The sequence below is a fragment of the Anser brachyrhynchus genome (genome assembly GCF_964034855.1).
Source record: "Anser brachyrhynchus genome assembly, chromosome: 15".
NCBI lineage: Eukaryota > Metazoa > Chordata > Aves > Anseriformes > Anatidae > Anser > Anser brachyrhynchus.
Genome location: NC_137733.1, coordinates 15,711,222 through 15,726,091, shown reverse-complemented (window position 1 = coordinate 15,726,091; position 14,870 = coordinate 15,711,222). Strand labels below are relative to the sequence as shown.

The 14,870-nt window shown below is 47.7% G+C and overlaps 1 long non-coding RNA gene across 1 annotated transcript; it reads right to left on the bottom strand.

Moving 5' to 3' along the window:
* Positions 1–13,861: 13,861 nt before the first annotated feature.
* LOC308178064 lies at positions 13,862–14,836 on the bottom strand. Its single transcript, XR_013939552.1, has 2 exons — positions 14,700–14,836; positions 13,862–14,023 (listed from the first exon to the last, which is right to left on the bottom strand). It is a non-coding gene; the product is annotated as an uncharacterized lncRNA (long non-coding RNA).
* Between the last annotated feature and the right edge of the window lie 34 nt (positions 14,837–14,870).

Here is a 14,870-nt window from a genome sequence, read left to right as displayed (position 1 = left end):
CTCAACCCAAGTGGACAGCACGTTTAAAAGAAAAGGAAGAACTACCCCGCACAGAGTAGCTTTGTGCTGCTTGCAGTAGGCAAGTCAGAGGCCAAGCTCAAGGCAAGGTCTTGGAGCTCCCCTACAAGTAGGTGATGCTTGCAGGAGCTCGAACTCCAGCGCTCCTCCTCAGTCCCTCAGGATTTGTCCAGGTCTGAAGGATGCAAATTGCATCCTCTGGAATTCATTGCTGCAAAGGTCAACGTTTCCAGTCCCGAATTGATTGTTCACCATCACAATTAGCAGAAAAGAACAGAAAGTGCAACAGCCCGCTTGAAACAATACACCAAAACCCAGGGGCTTCACTGCCTCTTTTGTTTGTCTGGGATTATCCTTATTGTTATTTTATAATCCTCTGAGTACATCTTCTTGCAGAGAGAGGCACTTTCAGCGTGCTGACTCTGAGCCATCAGCAATGATCTATCTGGAGAGCAGGATTAGAGGTCGCATCATTTAAACTACAGAAATCAATTGAGATTCATCAGATGCCTTGCTGTTCCACACTCTTTTAATTGTTATTTTTATTGCCATCACTTTTTCTAAAGCTTCCTGGAAATTAGAGATAGAAAAGGCTTATTAAGATGTGCAGGTTTTCTCAGCAGATGCAACCCAGGGATGATCCCAGTTTGTCTGGTGCGAGATGTGCCAAGCAGCAAAGCTCCCGCCACTTCAGCGCTGCCCTGATGAGGCTGCCGTCCATCCCAGCCTCTCCTTTACACCACCTGCCACACGAGTGCCTGTAAGGTTTGGGAAGAAAACAACCTTGACACAGGATCAACTCCTTAAAACCCATGAATAAACAGATGTCCTGCAGGAGAACAACATGCGGAGATGGGATTTTATTGGGGAGGGAGTGTTTGGGGACTGCATTTCTAGAAGAAGCTAGCTTTCCACCAAAATCTGTGCCTGATTTGATGTTTTCCATCAAAGCTGTCTTTGGGGTGCATGCACTTTTCTTAAGGAAAAAAGAGTTTGGTGTCGGTTGTGTTGGAAGCTCATGGTCCTTCCAGGCACGTCAAGCTCTCATCGCAGCCCCTTCTTGGGGCCAAGTGAGAAATAAGGCAGCAGAGAGCAGGCATTTTAGATGCACTTCACTGGCAGCCAAGCAGTTAACAAAGCGCTGGTAAGGAGGGCGATGCCCTGCTCGCATAGAGTGGCCGTGTGCGAGGCATCCCCTCGCTGGCAGGGCAGCAGATGCGCCCGGGCAGACCCACTCCGTCTCTGTCAGGTGCAACCTGCAGCGTTATTTTAAAGGAGATTTTTGCATTTTATCTTTTGTATCGAGCGGCGTGCGAGTCCAGCTCAGTTGCTAAGCAACATCCCCAGCGGGCCCAGGGCTTCCTTCCTCCTACAAATGGGAAACAACAACACCACAAATCCCTCCGTGTTCGCCAAAATGAGGCAAAGCCCTCCGAGTCAGTGATCCTAATTGCAACCTCCCCTCCAAGGGCTTGGTCCTGCTGGGACGGGAAGAAGGCACGTGACTGCTGTCATGATGCACGGGGTTTCGAGCCACAGAAGGAGAGCAGAGCACGGTGTGGGGGCAGAAATAGCAGGAGCAGCCCCACTGCTGCCTTTCGCTGGGATGTGTTTGGTTTTGCAGATTCCCCACACCTTATCTCAGCTGTTTGCTGCTCACCCAAACTTCACACCATCGCAGCAGAGTCTGCTTACTTAGGATTTCTTTTTTTCCTAAGAGCAAATTATAGCCGCAAGCAAACATTTCCAGCAATTTGTGTTATCATATGATGTTTCCAGTGCTTACAGGTCTTCCCATGCCTGTAGCTGTTGGATGCCTTTCTCGAGGGCTCTTTGTGTGGAGGAGTCTCCCCTTTTCACTGCTGTCATTTCCAAAGGCTTTTGGAGCTCTGCAGCTCCTGTGGCCGTCAGGCGAAGGTAAATTTTTTCTCCCCTCCCCAGCTCCAGCTCAGCCAGCCAACCTCCAAGCACCCAAAATCAGAAGCTGCAGGGCCCAGATGCCTTAATCACCTCGTGTCTAACTGTGCAAATGCTGCAAGAGGAAAACACTGCTGTAGAAACCTCAGATATATCTGCATTACCTTGGAAAGCTTCCTGGCTAATTAGCAGGACTCCGGGCAAATTAGGCTGAGAGAAATGAGCAGCTCTTCCACCTTTCCTCTCTGTGCAGACGGAGCAGCCCATCCAGCAGTGCCCCCCTGCCTCGCATGAGCTTTTTGGCCTGTTTTTCCCTCGAGCAGCAGCTCTGCCAAGCAGGAGGGCGGTTGGTGGGGCGGGTGGGTGCCCAGCGGGGCCGCACGACGCAATTTGCGCCGGCTCGTCGCAGCGGCCCTGCAGCCCGCGGGTGCCAGGCAGGCGGGAGAGCGATGGGAAGAGGCATGCTTTGAACTCGGCGGTGTCAAAATAAAGCGATTTGCACGCCTGATCACAGCCTTGTCACGCCGTCGGCTCGGCAGCAGGCACGGCTACGCACGCTGTGATCTCGGCGCGGCGCTGCCATGAAAGCAGCCCCGCACAAAGGAGCGAAGGCGAAAAGCGGAGAGCGAGGATTTGTTTGTGCTGCTCCGCGTACGGCCGGCGGATGATAAAACCTTGCAGAAGTGCCTTTGATGGAGATGTTTGCTTGGGAAAACGTGAGGAATTACAAACTCAGCTGGGAGCATTAGTGATGTCCTGGCCGCCTCGGTGCCCTCCTGCCTGCACCCCACAGGCGGCCTGGTGGAAAGGCTCCCGCGCTGCTGCTCTGCCTCCCAAACAGCTTGCAAACTGAGCTCACGTGTTATTAGACTTTGTTTCCCTAAACCGGGCCATTTAACATCCCAATTACTTGGCATGAGTGTTATTAAGATTATAATCCACTATTATCCTTATTGCAGGCAGACAGCCTGTCGCACAAGGTGCCTTATGAGCCCAAGCAGGTAACGCTCTTCCTCCTGCAGTTTTCATATGCATTAATTATTATTTTTATTTTTTTTTTTCATAACACACTTGTAGGCTTAGACTAATAGATGGAAAACAACTCCAGATTGTCTAAAAGTTGCAGATATCATTAGGTAATGAATAATCAAAATTTCTTTTAATGATTTTAATTAATTTTACTTAGTGGCATTTTCAATAGCTGTGCAGTTTATACACTCACTCTTCCTTCCCATCATTTGGGAGTTTTGCCAGTGGCTTCATTACTTTCAGGTTCCTTTCAGCTTGTCTGTCTCAGGAGTGAAGATGCTATCAAAATAAGGACCTGGAGCTGCCATCTGCATGGCAGGAAGCTGTTAGCAGCTCGCCATTTAATAACATACATGGTCTGTGACACAGAGCCAAGGTTGGCAGGTTCCCCCACACACTCCAGGAATGCAAGCAGGGCAAATTTAGCCACATTTAGGTTCTTGTAAAACAAGCTTTTACAGAACTCCCAAAAAATAAACGTTTCCATAAAATGTAAGCACAATAGAAAAAAAAAATAATAGTGTGGTTTTTTTTCCTAAGCAAACATTTTCCTGCTTGTCTTGCAGCTGAGATATTGCGATTTTATGCTAGTGCATGTGGCCAGAGAGCGTTGCTGAATAGGAACAGATGGGCAATGTATGCAAATCGCTCCAGTGAAATGGAGACTAACGAGTTTGTGGTGACCCAGGAATCCCACCGCAGGAAAGCGTGGGGGCGGCAGGGCACGCAGCGAGGCTTTTCCACGTGCGGCCTCGCTGATGGATGGATGCAGGAAAAAAGTTCTTGCACAGAACTCCGTGGTACCCCAACACCAGTGAGCTGCTCCAGGTGCCGGGGAACCCTCCTGGATGAAGACCAAAGGGAAATGTTAGCGTTTCTGTGGCTTGCGGAGGCTCTGTCACCGCTCCCCACGCATGCCAACTGCAGACGTGTACAGCAGAGCTCCCTACAAGCGCGCTCAGAGGCTTCAGGATTTGGTGCTAAATGACAGCTGAATCCCGAAAAGTCCCAAGGTGACAAGCCGAGGGTCGGTATCACCTCCTGAAGCGCCTGTCTGGGGCATCTTGTCCTTGTTCTGCCAGCAGCCCTGTTGGCAGGCGGATCCCACCTCCCCTGCGCCGGGAGGGATGGCAGCCCACACGATGTGACATCTGGGGGTAAGGCAGCGGTCCTTGTTCCCAAATGCTTTGTTCCACATTGCAGTAAGATGGCAACAGCACTGCCAACTCCCACCTAATGCCCTGAGCCGCCTTCTGCTGGAGACAACAGCGATTCACCCCCTAATTACAAAGGGAACTTGAGGAGGTTCCTTGATGTAAGGGCCATCTTATCTCCCAGGGAATCTCCATTTAAATCAGTCGGACTCTGACGATTTGCATCAGCCAAGGATCTGACCTCCAAGATTGTGACACTGGTGTCAGCACCGAGGTGTACAAAGTAGAGATCATCTCTACCCAGGGGAAACCTTGTTTTTCAAAAAGCTGTCCATTGATTTAGCCATAAAACAGAACAAATTTTTAAACTGCACGTGAATTGGGGCTCTATTATTCCTTATCTACTTTGTGATATGGTTGGTAAATTTGTTTGAGCCAAAATGTTATAAAAATGCACTTTAAAGCCCTAATAAAACTAGAGTTAACATTACGCACAGCTTGAAACCCTGGGAATTAAATACAAGGCAAAGGAAACCTGTTCCAGCTCTCCCTTAAAATAAACCCTAGAATTAAACACAGCCTTCAACTTGTCTGCAACACAACCTTGAGTGCACGAGTGGCAGGACCTGGCACAAGCCATCACAGCACCACTGAGCACAGAGGAGGCTGCGGGTGCCCCATAACAGAAAATGCAGCTCCCAGGAGCACGGGTCTCCCTGGGAACAACTCGCTCACTGCCGAGCGAGCGTGGGGTGGATGCTGGCCTGGAGCATGGGGAAGAGAAGGAGATACAAAGCAGACAAAGGCAGGAACCACTGATGCTCTTGTAATATGGGAATGGGACTGGAAAGAGCCTCCTGGGCCTTGAGATGTAGCTCCCTCCAGTAGTCCCCTTTGCATCCCATATCAACCCCCATTATCACTCTGATTCATTTCTTTGTCCCCATCCCCACCACTGAATATCTGGGCTAGAAATTCTCTTCTGAGGAGAATGAAAACATCCATTTAGCCTCTAGACAGTTTATGCTTATTTGTTCTCATGCCAAAATTGTCCATTAGCTTACACAGCGCTGCTCTTTCTCAGTGTTTACCTCTCTGCTGTATTCATAGTGAACAATCATCTCCCTGCCTTTGTTGCACCTGAACATGTCTTTTTTATGGCTGATATCAGAGCAAAGGCTTAATGTTCCACATTTTTTTTTAATTATTTTTTTTATTTTTTATTGCTATAATTGCTCTGCAGGTCTGAAATATGTCCACTCATCTTTCAAACCTCTGGATGACGATCCATCGTTATCGTCTTCTTTGATCTTGTCTCTCATGACACAGCTTGCCAGAAAACTGGCAACCCTTCCATGGCCAACTGCCTGGCCTCGTAGGTGCTTGTAGGACAGGGCATGGGACATCTGGGGCTTCTGCTCCCATTGCACAGGAATGTGGGTCAGCGCCGAGCATTGATTCAGGGATGTTTGACCTTTAAAGAAGTTTCCGATTTCAACTGAAATTGTGTTTCAGCTGCTAATGTCCTGATGCCAGATTAAAACATCTACCAAGAGAAATAAAAGGTCACTAAATCTGAACCTTTCACCTTTATGTCTGGAGGACTAGAAAGAACATATTGAGTGACACAGTTGCTAAGATGGTCTTAAATCTCCTTTAGTCCCATGGAAGCTTTGGGGACCTATGACATGCCTAAACAACAGAAATTTATGGGTAAAAAGTTTTCCGCAAGCATTTCTCACTGCACACACAACCTTTGCCAGCTCCATGCAAAGGTGCAGCCCCAGCTCAGGCAGGACAAATCAGGCATAAATTCTTGAGCTGCCTCAGCTGGAGGGGAAGGGGAAAATGTGAAGCTGAAGCATGGAGCTGCCCATTTGGACATTATTGGAATAGCAGTGAGGAGCCCAAGGAAGCACCAAAGAGGATGCAGGACTTTGCACTGCTGTTGTGGGCCAGTCGGACCTTACACAGGTTGGAGACAGAGACCATCAGTGCCTGCAGGGGGAAGACGACTCCAGTAAATTCAGCACTGAAAGTTTTTTTTTTTCTGTTTGTTGGTGGTTTTTTTTTATTTATTCGTTTTGGTGTTTAATAACTTTCCTCCAATGGGACTGCAAGTGCCTGCAGACGGGGAACAGAGCCTTGGCTGAAGCACAAGCACAAAGGCCAGGAATGAATGAAAATACCTCCGGCAGCCCGGGGAGCCGGTCCCAAGGGCCTGCTTGTGGTGAGGAGATAAAGTTTCTCGCAATATAGCAACAATGCAAATATTGAATTACACAGAGAAAAAGAAACATCCCAGCCCAAACCTGAGCCTGCAAATGAAAATACGATGAACATTTAAAAGAGCTTTTGCAAGCCGTCCAAACCGGAGCCACTGGGAAGGCTGCTGAGGAAGCAGCATGGTCACCCCAGCGCCTGGGCAGACATCAGGGCCGGTGCTTTGCCTTCCCGGGCTGGCTCCGAGTCTTTTCTGAATGCAAAGAGTGACATATTGCAATTGCAACAAAAATGAGATTAAGCAGGGGACCCGATCCTCGGCTGTGTTCCTGTAGGGACATGGGGCTGAGTTGTCACCACGTGGAAATCCACATACAGCAAATGCTGTGCAAAGGCAGCTCGCTGCACACCTGATTCATACAGCTGAGGGCATTTGGCCTAAACTAAGAGTCAGGGTAGAAATCCTTTGCAGTAATAATATCTACCATAAAATGCCGGGCTAATAAACATTGTGGCTCCCATGGAGGAGTTTCCCTCCGTGGCAGATGAAGCACCTTTCATTCACCCCCAGTCTTTTGATGTAGAAGATTTTCACTGAAACCCACAAGGCCAGGAACTTCATTCACCCATTTGCCAGGAGAGCACCGTACCTCTGCTGCGATGTGGGAGGACTGCATGCAAAATTAACGTATAATCCTTTAAAAGCAGATTTTCCGTAGTCTCTTTTGTAACCCAGTGACTTGTATAGCCATTTACACCCACACAAAGCAAGAGAAAGCAGTGCAGGTAAAACACTGCTAGGAGGGATGGTTTTGCAGCTGCTTTACATGACTTTAATGCTGACACAAGGCACTTGGTGATGCTGAACCGGCCCTTTAATATTCACAGCCTTCGCTGCCTGGGCATTCTCAGACCCAGGCTAATACTAATGCAAGTATAGTATTTTGGCAGCCTGGAGAGAATAGCGGTTGTCGTGCTCGCTGAGCACCAACCCAGTCCCTCCGCACTGCCCTTCCTTTGCCTGCCAATAGCCATTTCAGTCACAGGGCTTCAGGCTGTCACAGTTCCAGGTTCCCCTCGCCCGCTCTGACCTTGGCCAGCTCTCCGTTCCTCAGTTTCCCCACCAGTAAAACAGAAATAGTGCTTCTATCCTTCCTAGAGCCCTCCGAGACACGCAGTAGAAAAGCACTGCTTAAGTGCACTTAGGATGACAGTGGATTATTTATTATTCCCCCAGGAAATTGTTCCACAGCCTGATACATATTGTTAAAAAGCTATTCTTGATATTCAGTATGATTTCTTTCCTTCCCCAATCCCATCCCATTACTCACAGTAATTTTACTTCTCTTGTTTCCCTTCCCAAGGGGAAAGGAAAGGGTTGCATTTTTAAGAGGTGGCATTTTGTGCCTTGTTTTTATACGCAGAAAACCTTTCCCAAACACAACTGCTGAGCACCTCCAGTGGCCTTGAAACCCATTCTGCGAGAGCTGCTCTGCCCCCAGACTGGCCACGAATATAATTAACTGGAGGGATTAGAAAAGAACATAATGCACAAAAATTCATTTGCTCCTTTCTTTGTTTTGCTTAAATTAAAAAAAAAAAAAAAAAAAGAGCTACCTCCAAGGTCCTCTAGCATTATTACACATCCTCCTCCTTCTGCTAAAAAGAGGCAAGGACTTTGGATGAATTGTACTGATACTTTTTTAATAAAAATGTTGTTAAATGTAAACATTAATGTATTAATTAAATAAACCCTCAACTGCTTCCCTTTCTGTTATCTTTTTTAACACATTTTGCATTCACATCCCCAGTGGCCGAGTTTCCAAGGCTCACCCTGTAAAACTCAGTCGAGGAGATCTGCAAGCTGAGCAGACATTTATTTTCTTCTGGGACATCTCAGCGAAACAGGAACAAGCATAAACCTGGCCATGGCAAGAGCAGAACTATGCAGTACAAAATATGTCTTTTAGAGGTCAAAAATGATCCAGCAACAAAGAACTCATCACAGTGGGTTGGAAGGACATTTCTGGTGCCCGTTCATGCACACTGCCGAGTTTCTCAGCCTTTTTCCAGCACCTTTCCCAACTTGATCTGCCTCTCCAAGGGACTGAGGCTGCAAGTCGAGGATTGAATCCTGCCAGGAGTGGGAACGTTCCCAGGGACCTGCTCTCTCCTGAGGACGGGCAGGAGAAGTGCTCTCGGTTACACACCAGAAAACCCGGGAGAAGCTCTCTGCACCCGGTGAGGTTTCCTGGAGCCGCAGCAGTATTGCTGGCCACGATGCAAACTCATTGCCTCGGGTACTGTAGGGCAGCGGGGCTCTGGTCTGATGTCCTTCTTCTTCCCCCAGTCTAACTTCTGCCATACACAGGCACCATCTGATGGGTTTGTAGCAGAAAGTATATATAAGAAAGAAAATACATGGGCTTTGCAAAAGTCTCCTATCCAGATGTTAATTGCATCCGGGCTGAGTAACACAGTGGTTCGTTAATGGGTTTTCTCTCATTTTCTACGTGCAGTTGGACAGTGGCAGCCTGTGATTATTTTAACTGACTAATGTGCATGGAAATCCTTTCATTATAGTGAAGAATCTTGTATAAGCAAGTGAGTTGGGAAACACAGAGACGTGTGTCATTCCTGCCTTCTCCGAGGAGTGCAGAAGGGAAGGGAGACGGTGAGGAGAAGCCAGGAAGGGACATTGAGGAAGGCTTAGTGCTCCTCTGAAACAGCAAACAATATTAAAATGGAAATAGAGAGGGAGGTTGAAAAGTCAGCTGCTAAATGCTCTGCGAGTAAATGTTGTTAAATATTTAAATTTCACAATCAAGCACATTTTTGTTTATTAAAAAAAAAAGAGAGAGAGAGAAAGAAAGAGAAATGCCCAGGAGGACTCCGTGGTTGAGTCATTAAGCAGGGTAATGACATTTCCACCTGCCCCCTCCCTTATATAAACAATTATAAGTGAATTATGTACAAGGGAGGAATTTCAATAGCTCAGCTGGAGCAGTGCAGGTATGTGATGGACCGATCTCCCTCTCGCAGCTCCAGCCAGGCACCATTTCATCCCCCAGGGCTCACACCGAAGGCACCCTGCTCAGGGACATTTTAATCACCAGGAAAGGGCTTCCACCACTGTCAGCACTGTGTGGTTGTTGGGAGCTGGTGGAGGAAGCACCTTCCAGTAGGGATTTTTGCTCTTTCAACAGTTGTTCATCCCATCTGAGAATGAAGTTACAAATGCAAATGAAAATGAGTTACGAACAAGGCTGAAACATCTTGTTTCAATATTTTCAATTAAAGCAAAATGCCTGGGGCTGACCTGAAGTTTGTTTTCTCTTTTTATTTTCTTGCCATTTCCCAGTGGAGATTTCAGCAGAGTTGATAGGATCTGATAGGCCAGCATGGTTGGGGATTATTTTTTTTTTCACACAGCTTGATAGTTAATTTGAAATGGTTACTCTGAGGTACTGTGAAAGGCTCCTAATTTTCAGTATTCAGAAGTTTCCACAAACACCAGGCCACTTTCAAGTCTCTGAAAGCAAATGTTGAGCCCTGAAGAATTCAGCAGATCTCCTCCACCAGCCCAGCTCTCACCCACCACAGCTGTTAGAAAAAGTCGTGCCTTCTCTGAACTCCAGCAAAAGCAATAGCAGCACTGGTATAAGCAAACACTAAAAAGAAATTGCTCATAAACAGTGAATTCCTCAACCCAGACTCCATTCAAATCATCATTTAAATACAAATTTCCAAACCTATCTCCTGCCAAAAAATAAATGCATTTAAACAGTCCTGAGACATATGTACAATAACACCTTATTCGCCCACTCTAATGAGCCTGAAAAGGAGATAAACCTCTCAGAAAGCATTCCAAATTTCTCTTCCCTGCTGATATTTACAAAAATCTGAATCAAAGGAGGGAGAAAGAGTGGAAAAGTGGTCTCTGCTTTCAAGCTTTTAACACTTACAGCTAGATCAGATAAAGGGCTTGGGCAGGGGCGGTGGACAGCAAGTCTGGCCTTTCATCTCTCAGCCCTACCGAAGTGCTGCTGAACCCTGGAAGTGCCTGAGCTCTGAATCACGCTGTTTGACATTAAGGTATTTTAAGCACAAATTTATGGTGGAAAGTTTGGCTCTAGCCTCTCCACTTGTCTCTGCCCACAGTTTTAGGGGCTCAGGTGCTCACCATGCAAGAGAACAGTGCAAAGCCTTAGGAAGCAGATCACTCCCGTGGGCAGCTCAGGACTGTGGCCCTTCCTACCCACCCGGGGTCACGGCGTGATGCTCTGCTCTGGTGAACACCAGAACAGCTTCAGCCTGAACAGGGGCTCCAGAACAAAGCTTGGTGGCCGTTCCTCTACCGTCCCCCTCCGTCTGCCTCTTCTGCTGCAGACAGCTGCCTGGGGTGAGCTGGTCTGCAGCAGCTCCAAAGGGAGGGTTTTGCATACCGAGCTCCTGCTGAAATGGGTCCAGGACTTTTGGAAGTCCTGGATTTTGGAACTGGCATTTGAAAATCCTGCTCCTTGCTCTTCTAGTAATAAAGCTCCTCTCAAAGCAGGCTTGTGCCATGAGAGTGGGAGGTTGGCTAGCAAACAGGGTATCGAGGAGCTGCCAGCATCCAGGATGTGTTCAGGTGCCCTTGACCGTCCCTGGGACTGCTGAGATTTCCCAGGGAGCAGCAGAAACCAAGGTCTGGAGACCCCACGCTGCTGGCTCTGACTCAGCCGGCGAACCCAATTCTCTGTTCCTCCAGTTTCCTCGTGTTCCCTAAGAAAACAATTTGTTGGGAACTCAGCGAGCAAAGCTACAAAGAGCATCCTTATACCCTGGAGGAGGAACAGCTGGCTGGGCTGCGCACACATCTCCCATCCCTCGTGCCGTAGGAAACGCTCCCTTTCTCTCCGACTACACTTCAGGACGGCGCTGTGTGTTAACGTTATTATTTGCGCATGACCCAGAAAACGCAATCTACAGAATATCTGGCTGCGTTTAATAAAATTTTCAAAGCTACACTAGTACACCATTAACATTATTTTGTTCTGAGTGACAGATTAGTAGTACAGAGGGAACACTTGGTTCCTCTGCTCAGCGCAGAATAAAGCCAGGGTGTTTTGCAGGGATCTGGTGGTGCATGAATGAATTTGTTCCAACTTCTTGAGCATGTCTCCCATGGGCAATATTTTATTTTCCACATGGAAGCAATCTCTCTGTTTGGAGATGAGCAGGCCACCAATGTAACAGAGCTATCCTGCTTATGATGAGAGAAAACTGCCTGGAGGGGCTACACACTATCAATAAAGTAATCAATACAGGAGTGACTCCGTACCGTGGATGGCCAAGGACTGTGACACAGAAGATGCTACACACACACTGGGATAGATGTGCAACCAGTGCTACCATCTGAGGTCAGAGGAGTGCTTCAGGGGGAGTTTGTCACTGAAGAATACATCCAGATATCTTCTTGTTCAATTGAAATGTTTCCCTTTTTTTGGTCAGAATTCACATCCACTTGATCATGGCATTTCAGTGGCACAGCGAATAGCTAACTGTTTTGGTCCTTAGAGGGCTGAAGGGGAGCTTCAGCACTTCTACTTGCCCTTACATGTCCCCTTGTGGGGCAGACACAACTCTTCCCCTTCCATCTTGCCCTTGACCATATGACTGCACGGCCACAGCCCAGGGACATCCCATAGCCAGTGCCCTCAGCTGGTGGGAGCTCCCTTGTCAGCTGCCTCGGGAGCAATGGGAGGGCTGTAACCCACTCATGTCCTATAACCAGACTGCCATGCTACAAAGCACTTAAAAACCTATTGCTGTCACAGTGTGGAGTTGTTCGTGTCAGGAGAGGTGAGTGCCAAGGTCGCTGGTGCAACCTTTCTTCGTGCACCGTGGGACATGAAGCATTTGCTGTCCATTGGCACATCCTCACATGGTATTTAACTCTTCCAAATCTGCCCGTTTTCTCAGACCAGGCTGAATCTGGCCCTGTGCATCTCGAGGGAAGAAGCCGTCCTATCTGCTGTAGATGGTGGGCTCCGAGCCAGGGTAGTGCCTGTGATTTCAGCACTCATCAGCGCTGTAACAATGCCTCCTTTGTTAGTGTTTTCTTCAGGAAAAGCTGCTAAAAGAACTCTAATATTGCATGCCATAGGGGAAAGTTTAGAAACACAGCATAATTAGGAGTAGAAAAAGCTTTCTGGCTTTCCTTACATTAGGGATTTGCCACAGTTAGTTTCTCCTGAACCACAGAAATTTACTTCCTGGAACCGAGTGAATGGTTGAAACAATTTTCCACAATGAGGCACACACTTGACACCCCAGGGCTCATAAACAACAATTGTTTAAATACGATAAACCTATTTCCAGGGTCTCCCAACTCCTCCCTCCAGCTGGCAGAGCCCTGATTTTCCATTTTGTGATTCACATCTTCAGTAAGCTCCTTGGCTCACTTTATGTGTTAAAGACCCTTCAATGAATAGTGCTGGAGGTTGTGGCTGGGCGGGAGGTGGCCAAACGAGGAAGAGGAGATGCTCACCTGGTTTGGGTTTGTCAGCATACTGCATGCATCTCCATGGCATGTTTGTATCTCAGTGCCTTTGAAAACTGAGTGCCTTTACAAACAGTTCCTGCTTACCTCACTCTGAGTGTATTTTCTTGGCTTGCAGACTTCAAAACTGCAAGAAGCTTAAATTTTTAAGCATTTGTAACCAGTTTTCCTCCCATCTGCCAGCTAACTTGAAGCCAGATGTAACCGGCTCAAAGAGATTGAAGTGTATTTTTCTGTTCAATATTTGAGAAATGGTTTTGTTCAGGTCACTGATGGCTCTTTGAGCAGAGTAAATATTTGATGGTGGCTACTGCTGCAAAAACACATGCTAGGTTTCAGCTGTGAAAATAATTTTATTAAAAGCATGCGGACTATTAGTGTATTAACTGCTTTCTGGAGGTGTGTTTTGGTAGTGGTTGAAAAGGCTGATGGCAGAAGTGGGAAAACAGAAATCTCCAGAGACTCGAGCTGCCTGGCCATAACTACAAACCTTCCATTTCAAATGCCAAGGACCAGCTCCAGTTGCCTGCACACCAGATTTCGGTTAGCTGGCTCCAGCAGCTCCTGCTCGGCATCCCCTGCAGACGTTGTCCCTGCAGAGGGACCGGGCAGGGCACAGCTCCAGCAGGCGCCGTGTGGTGGGCATCAAAGCAGCAGGTTTCCATCATCAGGCTCTCTTCTTGACAGCGATGCCCTGAACTCCCAAACTCTTCAAGAGTGTTTTTCTGGAGCTGTGCTGGCAGGGCTGGGGGCAGCAGATGATTCAGCATTCCCGAGCGGAGTTCATGCACCTCTAATGCCTTTCCCAGCCTCTCATGCAATCCCATCTGTCTCGCCGTGGCTGTGCCAAGACCCTCCCTCGGAGCTGGCTGTGACCACCCGTGTCTGCAAGCAGCCGAGCTGTGGGCCTGCTGCTCCCCTCCTTCCCTCCCCGTGGTGGCCTGGGAAAGCCCCTCCGGCTCTTGCTCAAGGACTGATGAGAGGCTGGAAGTAGCGTTCTTCCGTTAAATGTGGGACTGCCCTCACCTCTTCTTGTCATGCATTAGGCAGGCTGTTCTCATCTTTTGATTTTAAAGCTGCTCTTAGATTCCTGTGTTCTTAGATTCCTCGTGATGCTCCCTAGTCTGGGAACGCTATCCTGTAAGTAAAAGAGTGTTAGGCTGATTATCATGGACATCCTTTAGTTCTCGATTACAGTAACTCCATCTAAAAAATAGTGAGCCATCACTCTTCTCTCCATGCTGAACCATCTTACTGTTTCATGAGTCTTTCTCCTTTACAACTTCAGAACCAATCTACTGCAGCTGGAGCTTAATGCTGCATTAAATGAGGTTTAAAGGTGGAGAAAATGGTAAATGAAGTCTAATCCCTTCCTAGCATATATAAATATTTTTAAGTAGCTGAGTATTTGCAGCAAATTGCTTCCCTGGAGATTTTCTCCTGGACCACAACCACATATACATTTCAAAGGCTTCTAATCTCAGCTGAGCACTAGAAGAAGAGGCTAACAGCAAACTGGGGAGTACAATGGCACTGAAATTTAACCCGCTGCTCCAGAGCCCAAACCTGCACGAGCCTCTCTAGCCGTTCGTCCAGATGTGTATTGCAGAGGGGTTGTTAACCAGAGAACTGTGTTATCTCAGTGTGAAGATGCCCACTGTAGCTCACTAGAGCATGCAGTGACACTAGCATCTACCCGTTGCTTCAGCTAGCTGGAGTGGATGAAGTGTAACCACTGGGATTGCCCTGACTGACCCGGTGTGATGGATTGCATAACACTGAGATGGGAGAAATCGCTTCCAAAAGCTTGGTACCTTTGTACTGTGTTCTGCTGCATCCCTACTGGTTGCAACAGCCGCTTGCTTGTAGTATTTGTCTTTTCGTATGAAATGGGGACCCTTCTGTTTAGCCCAGGACTAGGCTTGCTCTTCAGCAGAGAGAACTTTGCTAATCCTGCTTAAATCCTCTCTAAAGCTATTCTGCTG